Below are 14,793 nucleotides of genomic sequence, written 5' to 3' on the forward strand. Positions count from 1 at the left end.
CTGGTGCATCTCCTGTAAACAGTTAAAAGAATGCGTTTAAGTCATACAGGCGATTTCTAAGGAATATTTTTAGCTTGTGAAAATAGACACTTAGAAACTTTTCAAGTGAAAACCAGACAATGGATTCTTATGGAAGGAAATACAAGTTACTGGCAAGTACGGTTAGAATTACTTTTCAGGGTCAGTGCTGGGCTAAAAGATGCAGCACTGGGTTCTTTCCTGATAACAGGTGATTAAATCGGAATTCATTGTCGGATGATTTTAGGTGAATATTTACAAGTTCCAAAACTCCACACTTAGAACAATTTCCAAGTGAAACCAGTCAATGTTAGCCTATGGAAGGAAATGCAAGTTACTGGTAAGTATGGTTAGAATTACTTTTCAGGATCAGTACTAGGCTCAAAGGTTCAGCACTGAGGTCTCTCCCGATAACAGGTGAGTAAATTGGAATTCGTAGTGCATCCAGTAAGCGCCACAGAGCTGCATAACAGAGAGATGTAAAAATGGGCATGGCCTGCACCACCTCTCTGCAACGCAGGGCAGTGGTGCTTCCTAAAAGCCCCTGGTGGGCTACTTGGTCCCCATGCTCCTTCAGGTTTGAAGTGGAATTTTTTCCCAACTTAAAACACGCCACAGGGCGTGTTTGCACACATCACGTCAGGCCCCGTCCCCACCCTTCACCACTGTGTAAAAGCACCCTGTCATCGTTCTAAGTTGAGAGATTAAGTCCCCTTCAATCCTAAGGCTCCCTAGGGTCAAACTAGCCCACTAGGTACCTCCAGTAAGCACCACAGAGCTGCGTTACAGAGAAGTGTAAAAAGGGGCGAGGCCTCTGAACACCTGTCTGCAACGCAGCTCCCTTGCGCATACTGGAGATACCTGTTGGGCTATTTGGTCCTCAGGGACCCTCAGTATTGAAAGAGAATTAATTCCCCAACTTAAAATGTGCCACGGAGTGTTTGGACAGTGGTGAAGGAAGGTGGCGGGCGCGTTTGCACAGTGGTGAAGGAAGGGGGCGTGGCCTGAGGTGATATGTCTGCAAACACACCCTGTGGTGTATTTTAGGTTAGAGAATTAATTCCTCCTCAATCCAACTAGCCCACCAGGTACCTCCAGTATGCGCCAGGAGGCTGCGTTGCAGAGAGGTGTTCAGAGGCCATGCCCCTTTTTACAACACTCTGCAATGCAGCTCCGTGGCGCTTACTGGAGGTACCTGGTGGGCTAGTTGGCCTCCAGGGACCCTCACTATTGACAAGGAATTAATTCCCCAACTTAAACCGCGCCACAGGGCGTGTTTGCACATAAGTGCACTCAGGCAGCGCCCCCTCCCTTCACCACTGTGCAAGCGCGCCCGTTGAGGGATTAACTCCCCTTGAATACTGAGGGTCCCTGGGGTGCACTAGCCCACCAGCTACCTCCAGTAAGCACCACAGAGCTGTGTTGCAGAGATGTGTAAAAAGGGGCATGGCCTCAGAACACCTCTCTGCATAGCAGCTCCCTGGCACCCACTGGAGGTACCTGGCGGGCTAGTTTTCTCCCAGGGACCCCCAGTTTTCAAGGGGAATTTGTTCCCCCTCTGCAAACGTGCCAGGGGGCGCGTTTGCACAGTGTTGCAATGAGAGGGCGTGGCCTCTGTTCACGATCCCGTTTTTATTTTTTTTAAGAATGGGGGCTGTGTAGCCCCCCTTCTTTTTCTACGTTTTTGGCCCTGGGGACGCAATCCCCCAGTGCCTGCCCCCTATTTTATTATAATAAAAACATTTGGAAGGGGGCCACGTGGCCCCCCTCCTGAGGCCATAATCTGCCCCGCGGACCCCATCCCCCAAGGCCTGGGCCTTTTTAAAAAAAAAATCTTTCCACCGGGGCTGGCCCTTTTTTTAAAAATGTCATTTTGGGGAGGAGGGCTGCGTGCCCCCCCCCCCCTCCCGGGCCACTAATAGCCCCAGGGACCCCATCCACGGGGCTGGCCCACTCTGTTAGGGACTCTGGGGGGTCCCCAATCCCCCCATGGTCCCAGCCAGCTCACCGCATCCTGCGGGAGTCAACATTGCTTTTCCACATGGGGAGCAGCTAACATGCTGCTCCCCATGTGGAAAATCAATCTGCTTTGCTATTTGGAAGCTTCCAAATAGCAAAGCAGTTTGCAATGACAGGGTGGGAGCCGCGCGGCTCCTGCCCTGTCATTGCAAACAGCAGCCCCCCTCTCACCATTTCAAAAGCCCCGGAGGTGGTGGTGCCCGGGGCTTCGGGGTTCATAACAGACCCCGAAATTAGGATATTTAGTGCCCCGGGGAGGTGGCGGTACCCTGGGGTGTGTGGGGGGGCTTGAACACCCCCACACAGGCCCAAGCCCCAAGGTGGTGGTCCCCGGAGCTGCAGAGGGGCTGTGAGCCTCCCGTCATTCATTTTTTAAAGCCCCGGCGGGTGCCGGTCCCCGGGGCTGAGGAGGCCTGGGAGCCTCCCCAATGAATATTATGAAGCCCGTGATGGAGGTCCCCTGGGCTGGGGGGGCTTGAGAGCCCCCGCCATAATTAAATAAAGCCCCGGGAGTGGCGGTCCCTGGGGCTGGGGGCCCCTCTGGGCCCCCTTTACATAACTATTGTCCCTGGGATTTGGCCCCCCAGGGGGTCAATTACCAAAAAAGCGCGGGCGCCCGCGCTTCGGTTTTTATCGGCAAGATCCGCACATCCTGCGCAGATTTTGCTGACTTTAAAAAATATATATATTTATTTGGGCCTTGGGGGTCCTTGTGGGACTCCCTGAGCAGGCCTAGGGGGTCAGGGTGTTCCTACGCTGACCCCTTTTTGCGTTTTCCGCATTTCTTTTGCTGATTCCTTGTACCTCGGTTCTACCAAGGCACAAGATGGCTGCCAACACTTTCTGATTGGAGTGTTGACAGCCAATTAGAATACAACTTGTGCACAGCAGGGTGCGCTTCGGATGCGCGGATCCTGCACGACCATAGATATATATGTACTTTTAAATGTGATTTTCTCCGGAACTACTGAACGGATTTACACCATTTAAGCAAAAGGCACGAGTCTGAACTAAGGACTACCTCTTTTCCAAATTTGGTGTAATTCCGTTCAGGAGTTCGGGCTGTAGCTGCAGCTAAGGTCTCCATACTGGGGATTGCCGACCAGAGCCGTAAAATTGGGGACCAGAATTGTCCAGGAATATAGGAAGGCTGTTATTTGATATATTGGAATACCGATTTTAGGCTTAAAATTGGAAACCAGGCCTTTAGGGCACACTTGATAGATGGTGCTCGCCTGGATACCACATAATTTTCCGGGTTGCCTTGACACACAAAGGACTAAACCGCAGCTCTCTATGCTTCGTATTCTGATCAGGAACCTCGTCTCCTTCAAAGATAAAGTGAATTTTCTAAACATATATCCAGACTGCATATAACACAGCAATCATCGTTACAATTGTCCACCCTTATACGACCTGCCGAATTTCCCATGAGGTTTTAACTCATCTCGCCCTGAAGAAGTCCCATTTGGGACGAAACGCGTCGGCAGTTCTCAGCATATGAGGGAGATGTTACCTCAACCCAAGACCTACAAATCTGTCTCCTTGCCAGGAGGATGGAGTAAAACAGAAAATGTCTGGCTTTTCCACAGATTTTTTCATCGATCCCAAAGATGATCAGGGGGAGCGTGATATTCAGTGTGATGTTAAGAATAGAGCACAAGGTGTTCTTCACCCCCCCCAAAAAGAGGCTAATGGCGGGGCAATCCATAAACATATGCACATCCAATGCTTCAGGGAGCTTACATTTATTGCACTTCTTTCCCGCTTGGAATGTTGCTAGTTTTTGGGGAGAGAGATAAGCTCTATGTAGCGTAAAGAGGTGGTTTCGCCTCAACCAGACTGGTTTCACGATTTTATATAAGAGGCTTAAGGACTCCTGCCACAACTGTTCGCTCATGTTCTCCATCTCCCTTCCCCATAATTTGCCCGGGAGATTAAGGTCTCTATCAGTCTCTTCCAGGATCGCCCAATACAAGCAGGAAACCTCCTTACCACCTTCTACTCTTGTGGTTAGTTGTTCTTCCAGAGTGCTGGCTCTACCCAGAGTGGCCCCCTTCCTGATTAATGCCCGAGCCCAACTTATTAACTGCACATGTTTAAATCTGCAGAGCTCCGGCCCAACTCTCTCCCGCAGTTCCTCCCAGGATATCATTGAGCCACCTGAGAGTAAATCTCCCCATTTCAAGATTCCCGCAACCTTTACGGGGGACGCCAGACTATCTTTAAGGCAGGGTGGAGTTCCAGGGGAATCCCACAAAGGCGCTAAATTGGAATAATAGCTAAGCCCAATACGTTTCCTAATCATAGACCAGTTTTTTGCCATTGATTGGAGAACTTTTAATTTTACTTTTTTAAAGAATTTCTGGTCTCCAAACTTGAAAAGGAAACCGTCAGTTGAAAGATCGGCCCCTTCCAGCATGGCTCGAAACAGCTTTCCCCTAGAGCTATCTGATGGAGTTTTTAATAGCATCCTAGAGTAAGCTAGCTGAAAAGCCCAGGCATAATATTGCAGGTCCGGTAATGTTAACCCTCCTTTCTCCCTCCTCCTCCTCAGTTTCTTCCAAGCTAATCTTATGGGACCATACCTCCAGATAAAGGAATGTATCTCTTGTTGACATTTAGTTAGAAGCTTAGTGTCAAAAGCCAGCGGGATGGTATTAAAAAGATAGGTGTATTTTGGTAGAAAAGACATTTTTACCAAATTGGTTCTCCCAAAAATTGAAAGAGGAAGGTGGTTCCATGCCTTTAGTTGTTTCTGGCAATCTTTATGCACTCTCTCCAGATTGTGGGTAGCTTTCTTGCTAACATCTTGTATAATTCTAATGCCCAAATACCTCATGGATGACGCGACCCTCAATGTGCTGGTAATATTCCATGTCATGATCTCTGTTTTGTTGGTGTTTATCTCATAGCCAGAGATCTTGCCAAACTCCTCTGCCCTTTTGATCACTATGGCAAATGCTAAATCTAAATTCGACGTCATGATCAAAATGTAACCTGAATATAGGGCTACCCGCCTTTCCCATCCTCCAAAGCCAAATGAGGGAATGTTAGGCTCTGCTCTAAGTAGCTGGGCAAAAGGCTCGATGTAAAAATTAAAGAGGAGGGGGAAAAGCGGGCAGCCCTGCCTTGTGCCTCTTGAGATATCAAATGGCTCTGTCAGAAAGTTGTTAATAGAGAGCCTAGCAGTCGGAGCTTTATAGATTAATGAGATCATGTGACAGAAATTCTCAGGCAAATTAAATTTACTCATGACAGCGGTCAAATAATTCCAGTTTACCCTGTCAATTCAATTCAAATTCTTTATTTCGGCATAGATGCCATAAAAGAGTCACAACACAATTCATTATATTAAAATCGACATTTTGACATGAAACATAAAAAAACATCAGTTAAAATACATTTCTTAATGTGAATAAATCAAAGCACAACCATCAGTAGGATACCAAAAATCCCCCTACAATTACTAGTACACATTCTAATTCTCTTGTTAAGGGTGAACTTCGTTTACAACTGTTGCCCCTTTTTTTTCCTTAGGAAAAAGATTGAATATAAGAATCGGCTAACACTTAATATTATTGGTTGGTTTGTGTTTGTTTTAAGTATTCTCCGGGCCTGGCTACATGTTCTCACGCCTAACAATAGGCATAGTGGTTTAATCCATCTTTTTCTGGCCAATACATAGGCGGGACAAAAAAAGAAAATATGGAACTCATTTTCAATCTGGTGACATTCACACATAGAACAAATTTCATTTGTCACTAGGGATGGAACATTAGGCCTCCTTGCCCAACGTGCCAAAGTTGTTTTTATCAGAAGATTCCCATATATTAATTTTAAATATAGGGTTTTGGCAAGTGGGGGCTCTATCTCATCCATAAAGGACTCAAATAGTGGCTCATCCTTGAAACTGAGGAAGTTTGTTACTAAGGTTCCAGCAGTTGAGACATTTGTTGTCATGTTAACCATAAAGCTCCAAAAGACCCTTTTTAGAATTAGTTTTGGGTTAGACGGTAGATGTTCTGGGTTCTCCCAGAAGTGTTTTAAGCCTATTTTGATGAACCAAATTTTAACGTGCTTTAACTATGGGATGTTTTTTGAATTATCTAACCCCATGATTTCTTTTAGCCCATCTCTATAGTCGTGTAATTCAGGCACCCGCCACAGTCTAACCCATAGCATCAGTGGGCGAATTATAGTGTAATGGTCAGTTCTTTTGATGTTTAAATCTAGTTGAAGGGGCACTAGAGGAGTGCCTCTTGGGACCCTTACCAGACTTCTCATGAAATTATTGTCCAGGACACAAAACGTATCCTTTGACTCTGGTCCCCAGATTTCTGCACCAAATAACACTGCTGGTTGGACCTTGAATTTGAAAAGGTCAACTACCGGAGACACAGCTTTACTAGTACTCAAACTTTGTTTCCTAAGAATTGGCTTTGCATTCTGAGTGAATGCCAGCTTACTTTTTTCCATTTGGGCTTTCCAGGAAAAGTTAGAGTCTAAAGTAACCCCTAAGTATGAGAATTGTGGGACCGATTCTAGTTTAACACCATTCAGTTTACCCTGTCAAAAGCCTTTGTCGCATCCAGGGTGAGGGCAGCCAAAGGTAAAGAAAAAGAAGTAGCAATATCAATAGCCCCAACTAAGTCCTGAGTTAGTTCTGCCAGTTGTCTACCTTTAATGAATCCCTTTTGATCTTCATGTATGATTGAACTTACTACCGCCCCCAACCTATCAGCTATAATAGCAGCAAAGATTTTGTAATCGCAATTAAGAAGCGATATTGGGCGATATGACCCACAATCATTCAAATCTTTACCTGGTTTAGGAATTAGTACCACAGTAGGATCATTGCAAGATGCTGGCGGGGCCTTATCCTCCAAAAGGAGCCCATTAAAAATAGAAGCCAGAACTGGTATAATCTCAACACCGATAGCCCTATAAAGTTCCACCAGCAATCAGTCGGGACCAGCCACCTTACCATGGCTGACATGCCCCAACACCCTGCCAATCTCCTCAACAGAGATCTCACTCTCCAGCGTCCTACTCTGTACTTTTGAAAGTTTTGGCAAGGCAATTTGGTTCAACCAGGCTTCTCTCACTTCCTTAGGCTCACACGAGTCTTCCTTATATATAGCCCTAAAGAAGTCCTGGAAAGCATTTCCTATCGCTTGTTTTGTAAGCCGAGGAGCTGCTTCCCCCTCCACCCTCATCTCTCTGATGTAATTTTGGGCTCGGTCGGCTCTGGTCTTCCAGGCAAGGATTTTTCCTGCTGCCTCGCCAAACTCGAAATGCGAAATTCTGCTCACTTCCCACCTTTTGGCCACCCGATCTTGTAATAGATTGTCAAGTTTTGACTTTAGTAGCTATATCTTTCTTGAGCAGCCCCTAAGCCCAGATTGGAACCCATCTCATTTTCAATCTTCAACATTTCATCTTCTAAGATCTTAATATTTTCGCTTTATCTCTTCCTTCTATAAGAAGACCGACTAGTAATACAACTCCTCAGAAATGCCTTTAGTGCATCCCAAACAATGGGGTCTTCAGCTGTAGCTAGATTGTTTTCCAGAAAGTACTAAGTTTCTGATCGAAGAAATGTGACCTCATCCTCTACAAGTAGTATGGTCCGGTCAAAGGACCAAGAGGCGTGAATAGGTTTGTGCATTGATTTTAGCGTAAACAGAATTGCCGAATGATCGGAAAGATGTGAGGGAAGATAAGAGATATCTAACAGGAGGTCCTTAAGGCCATAGCTGAATAGAGCATAGTCAATTATTGATCTGTGTTTATATTTGAGGTTTCGAAATGAAACCCCCAACTTTGCCCCTGCCCTTTCCCTCCAGATATCGGCAAGGCCTAATTGCGCCATTATTCTTAATAATTCTTGCCTTGATTTAGAGCAAGCACAGGCCCTCGAGTTGGGTGATTTATCTAGTTTAGGGTTCAATACAATGTTAAAATTGCCCAGCCATATTACTGGATCATGGAGAACTACCAAGTGGTCATATATGGTGTTAAGATATGAGGGATCATCCTGGTTTGGGCCATAGTACCCAACCAAGGTATATGGAAGATCGTGCAGCACAGCCCTTGAAAGTAGCCATCTACCACTCTTATCTTCCTTATGCTCGATGATATGAGCTTTAGCTTGTTTCTTAAAGATAAATACGACCCCCCTAATATTTGCATTGTGATCTGTACTCACAAAAATGTCTATCCATTTCTCTTTTTTTAGGATGTCCAGTGTTTCAGATTTGAGGAGGTGTGATTCTTGAATGACTATAACCTGAGCTGGGGAGTATCTCAAATATTGAAGGATGTTTTCTCTTCTTCCCCGAGTGCCCAGGCCGTTAACATTCCATGATATGCATTGTAATTTCATCGTTTCAACTTTCCATCACTCCCCCCCTCCAACATACAAACTGCCCCAACCTGAGACACTGAGAAGCCAAAACAAGCCTTTTCTTTAGCGCCTAGAATTAAATAAAGCAGTCGGTGCACAAAACTCTTAGAGTTATAATAATATTTGGGCTCAGACTCTGAATTTTTCTTATATTTCCAATTGTCCTATACTCCTTTTCTCTGTGTTCATATTTTCCTCTTTTTCTTCATATTTCTTTTCTATTTTCATTTTCTGTCCTCTCTGTTTATACTTCTTGAATCTGTTCATATTGTTTGCTCTCTTCTCTTACTCCTCCTTGACTTCCTGCATACACTCTGCAGCACTTTCCTCATATTCTCCGTCTTTTCATACTGACCTCTTTTTTTATATTTATTTCTCTTGTCATACTTCTACCTCTTTCGTCATACACTTTTCACTCTTTATAATCCTTCATCTGTTTATACTCCTTCTTTTCTACTTTTTTCCTTATGTGCCACTTTTCCTCACATTCTCCGTGCTCTCTTCTGGTACTGTTCTCTCTCTCCTTATACACACTCTGCTTTGCTAGTATTCCTTTTTTGTTCTTATAGTTGCGTGTCTTTTCACATATTCCTTCTTTTTTCTTTAGAGTCTTTCTCTCTCTTCTTATAGTGACCCCTCTGTCCTCTTACTCTTTTTTCTTCTTATACTCTTTCTTCTCTCTTCATATTTCCATCTTTCTCTTCATACTCTCCCTTACCTATTCATACTTTCCAGTTTATTCATACTTCTTTTATCCCGTTATATTGCAGTGTCTGTTTATACTCCCCTTTTTCGTTATATTTTCCCTTGTTTCATACTCCTTCCTCTTTTGTTGTAAGTACTTTTATTTTCATAGTCTCACGTTTGTCCTCATAATCCTCCCTCTGTTCTTATAAGTAATATTATAGAATATTTCATATATTTATTTTGTAATGTTATATATATTTTTATAATAGATTCTGTTTATCAATACTGAAAAAACTGTATCATGCCTACAAAGTCTCAAAAGAGGAAACAACGAAAGAAAGGTGTTTATTTGAAGAGAAGTCATCCACAAGATTTACATGAAGAACCATGTGTTAAGAAAAAGAAAAAAAGTCCTGGTAAGAGAAGGAACACTTTTCTGAGGAAAATATTAAAGACTAAGAGTAGTGTGCACAAAGTGAAAAATGGTATTAGTGTATCTGCAATGAAAAAGGAAAAGAAGAATAAAGAATTTAATTAAAGAAATTAAGGGATGTAAAAAAACAGCATTTTATAAGAAGAAGAAAGGTATAGAAAATGTAGTTGAGAAAGCTTTCGAATTGAAAATAAAATTATTTATTTTAGTAATCAATAGAATGTGATTACTAGTTAAGCCAATCCATTTAATGAAGGCCAAAAGTAAGTGGAGAAGAGTAATTAACAGAAGTAATTTTCGTGAGATTTTTTGGGTGATTGGAAACATAGTTCAAGTTCTGAGCCTTTTTTTAATGAAGAAAGTTATCTTCAGAGTAATGATTTATTGCATGCAGTTGACAGTAGTGGCCGTGCTTATGAGGTTAGAAATGGTTGTCCTATTGAGAAAGAAAAAAGTGTTCCTAGAAATGCAGCTGATGAAGTTTTAGGGAGACGTCCTAAAGCTCCAGTGTACACTTGGAATTGTAGTAGTATTTGTAGTTCACAGCAAGAATCTATTGATTTTTTACACAATTTCTTACGTAACTATGCTAAAAAAAAAGTGTTAAACAAAAGATTAAGATGTTGCAAGGACTAGACCCTTTCAGAGTGAGAGAAAATACTGGTTTGCAAGGTCACTCTCTGGCTTGTGTTTCTAAAAAAGTATGTTGAAGTGTTTTTCACCATTTCAGGATGTTAGCAGTGAATAATTCTGAAATGAGGAAATTAGTCAGAAGATTGTATTATGCAAAAAGTCCAGCTCTACTGTTAACAAAAGTTGAACAGTGCTCTTTTGAATGGATCTGTATCAAATGTAAAGAACATTTGTGATGAAATTGAGGTTAGTTATTTTGGTCCTGAGGAAGACAGTGCAGAAATTGAGATATTAATAGAAGGAAATGTAGAAGAGAATGTACAACATTGTAGTACAGAAAATTTTGACCAAGAAATTACAACGTTTAAGGTGATATCAGGTGAAAGGCCAAATTATTTTTGTGTCTGTTGTCGACGAACTCATTATAAAAATCAGACCAGGACTGCTGATTTGTATTTAAAAAGTGAAAAGGAAAATAATAATGAGTGGAAGGATTTTGCAACTTATTTGTTGGTAGAGAATTGTTTTAATTTGGGTTCCGATCAGCGTATTTGTAAATATTGTTATAACAAATTAGACAAGAACAAAATGCCTGCTAGAGCTGTGCATAATAATCTTGAGTTGGTATATATTCCTTCTGAACTGATGAATTTAAATATTTATGAGTCTATTCTTATTCAATGTGTGCATCCATTTCAGGCTACTGTTCGTATGGAGCCTAAGACAGGAAAATTGCCTCCTTCTGATTTACAGAGAGGATTAAAGGGAAGAGTTGTATATTTGCCTCTAGATTTAAAGAAAAATATTGAAACAATTGGTGTAAAAAATGTAGCGGATGAACCTTTAGGTATTCTTGTTAGTGGCATTCCTACTAAGAGTAAGAAAATCTGGCAAGAATTAGTGGATGTCAGGAAAGTGAAACAGGCAACGTTGTATCTGGTAAAAAATAATCAATATTACAGAAATGTGTATGTAAGAGAAGAAGCAATAACTGTAGAAGAAGATAGTGACTTGCCAACTGGACAAACTGAAAAAGTGGATGTGTCCAGAACTGAAGAAATCTACGAACATTACAGTGTTCATCCACTGCATTCTAAAGAAGTGATAGGGAATACTATCGAGTTATTCCAAATAAAAGAAGCAAAAGGAAGTCCCATTAGTGTATAAGAAAAAAGCTTGGAAGTTCGTTGTTTCCCTCAGTTGTTTCCCACAGGAAAAGAAGGACGATATGATGACCGCCCTGTGCAGATTCCTGCATCTGAATATCGGACATCAAGATTATATGCAGAAAATCCAAGATTTCGACAATGTATTCCGTATTTGTTTCATCTTTTGTTTGAGAGTGATTTGTCTGGACTTTATGCAGTAAACCATATATTGAAAACAGGTGTAGATCTGCAAAATGTTTCGGCAAAGGAATTTATGGATAAAGTACTGCAGAAAGATAATGTTTTGGAATCTCAGCTGATTAATCTCATGGCATGTCAGTGTCTTACTAATGAGTACTGGTACCGTCGTCATGGAGAACTGAAATGTATGCTAAGGAACTTAGGAACTCCTACATGGTTCCTTACTCTAAGCTGTGCTGAATATGCTTGGAATGATTTACTTCAATTTCTTCGAGAGGCAAATCCAAATAAACTAAATATTGAATACAAGACACCTGGAAAATTGTGCTCTTTGGATCCAGTTAATGTATGCAGGTATTTCAATCATCGATTTGAAGCTATGATGTCTTTTATCACCAATAAAAAAAATCCTCCTCTTGGAGAGGTTCTGGACTTCTTTTGGAGAAAGGAGTATCAAGCAAGAGGTGCTCTTCACATAAACATGCTAATATAGATCAAAGATGCTCCCAAATTTGGAACAGACTCAGATGATACTGTGTTGTCTTTTATTGAAGAATATGCTACATGTGATATACCCAAAAGTACACAAGATAAGGACTTAAGACAACAAGTCTTATGATTTCAAAGCCATCGTTGTGGGAAATACTGTCGTTGAAAGTACAAATCTAAGGACAAATTTTACACCAAATGCCGTTTTGGATTTCCACGTCCAGTAATATCGAAAGGAAGACTTAACAGTTTTATGTCATCTTTGCGACATACTATCATAAGAAAGTCTCCAAAAAATACCTACAACTTAAGAAGAAATGAAGAGTCAAAATACATAAATGACTATAACCCAGTCATTTTGTCCATGTGGAATGCTAATATGGATATTCAATATGTTGCAGACAATTCCATTGCTGTTGCTCGATATGTAACAACGTACATAACAAAATCAGAAAAGACGGAATTGAAGGAAATGTGGGAACAGATTTCCCACAAGAGGAGTCTAAGTAAGAAATTATATACTTACAGTTTGAAGATGTTATCTCATCGAGAATTTGGAGTGTATGAATGCTTGGATCGCTTATCATCTGCAAGTCTATTCTCCAAATCTAGAAGAATCATTTGGGTGAGTCTAGGTCTTGCTGCAACACGAAACCGAGTTCTTAAATCTGTACAATAAATTGAATATTTAGCTGCAAAAAGAGCCAGAAAGTACAGATATTGTGAAAATAAATATGTTGGATACATATTATCCAAATAGAAGTCATCATCTTGAGAACATTTGTCTCTATGAAGTGCTGCAAAACTACATTTTTAAACGGAATATTACAGAAAACATCAATAATGGTATATATGCCGTGATTGGTTACGAAGGATGTCTGGTGAAACAAAGAAAAGGGCATTTGATTAATCACCGTAAACTGAGTTGCGAAACACATAACAGAAGGGAATTTTACTATTTAGCTATTTTGCAACTTTTCAAGCCATGGCGTTCAGAATTGGAATTACTTGGAGATTTCGAGAGCTATGAAGATTCCTTCAATGCAACGAAAGATACTATAGAATGTCCTGTTTTTGCTAATTATGTCAAAATGTTGAATGACGAAATTGAGCAAGAAGCTACAATTGCAGCTGAGATTGCTAGCGACAGTTCTCAAGACAGTCAAACTTCTGCTCCATTGAGTCAGGACCCATTAGGAGAACCAATTGTTCTAAAGGAAGCAGCAACTGCTATGGAAGAGGTGGAAACAATAATGTATCAAGCTCAAGAAGATCTAACAAACTTAGGAAACTTGGAAGAACAACTAAATCTTGAGTAGAAAGAAATATATGAGCAAGTGAGAGAACAGATTGACCATGGATTTCTTCATGAGAAGAAAGAGTGCTCTTGCTCATCATTTGAACCTATCCGTATGTATGTGAGTGGACAAGCTGGAAAAGGAAAAAAAAATTTAATTAAAGTAATCACAAGTTTTCTACAGAAAAGAACTGAGTCACATTTGTCTTGTGTTGTCACTGCTCCAACTGGATTAGCAGCTCACAATATTAAAGGAATTACTTTACATTGTTTATTAATGCTACCAGTAGAGCATGAAAACAAAATATAATACCACAAGCTATCAGGAGAAGCTTGTTGTGAAGTTTTAAGAGTCTTGAGGAAAATGAAACTTCTTATTATTGGTGAGGTAAGAATGGTATCAAACTTAATGTTTACTTTTGTTCACTTAAGAATGCAGCAAATTCTTAAAACAGAGTATGACATATTATTCGGAGGAAAACATGTCATAGTTTTTGGAGATCTTCTACAACTCACTCCTGTAAAAGGACAACCAGTGTTTAAAACACTGGCGCATGAAGATACCAGAAAGTCTTTGGGTAGCATTAGAAATGTAAACATTTGGTCATATTTTGAGTATAAGGTACTTATTACAAATATGCGACAGGTAAATTATGCTGATTATGGAACTATTCTTCACGATATAGCAAATGGAAAAATGACTGGACATGGCAAACAAGCTTTACAGAGACGATTACTTTCCAATTTGTTTCCAAATGAAAATATTGTCCAAGAGAAAATATACATGAGAATTGCAGAAAACAAATCTGTAATCTGCTAAAGTTGGAAAATGAAGAAATTATAAAATTGGAAGCTATTGATAAAATAGAACATAAAGGAATCACTATTATTTTGAGTGAAAAGTTGAAGAGGAAATTGGATTCTTTAGAGAAATCGATAAGTAAAACTGCTGGTTTTGTAAAGAATTTGTATGCATGTGTAAACTGTAGGGTAATTTTACGGCGTAATTTGAATGTGGAAAAAGGTTTAGTAAAAGGAGCAATGGGTAAAATTGTTGATTTCTGTTAATTATGTAAATAGAGAAGGGATTGAATTTTTGAAAATCAAATTTGATGAAATTGCTGAAGTACAATAATTTAGTCGTTGTTCATCTCGGTTTTTGCTTGTAAAAGATTTGTATGTATGCAGAAAACAGTTTCCTATTTGTTTGGCATATGCGGTGACCATTCATAAATCTCAAGGTTTAAGTGTAGATAGTGCTTTCATGAATATTGGAAGTACCGTGTTTAAAGAGGGTATGGCATATGTTGCTTTGTCCCGAGTCAGAACTTTATCTGGATTGTACTGGATTGGTTTTGATGAGACAAAGGTTAGTGCAGATGTAAATTGTGTGAAAGAGTATAATAGGCAAGGAAGAGAATATGCACCTAATTTAGGTCAATATCCAGTATTTGAAAAG

Source organism: Lissotriton vulgaris, chromosome 2_1, assembly GCF_964263255.1.
Source record: "Lissotriton vulgaris chromosome 2_1, aLisVul1.2, whole genome shotgun sequence".
In the NCBI taxonomy this organism is placed as follows: domain Eukaryota; kingdom Metazoa; phylum Chordata; class Amphibia; order Caudata; family Salamandridae; genus Lissotriton; species Lissotriton vulgaris.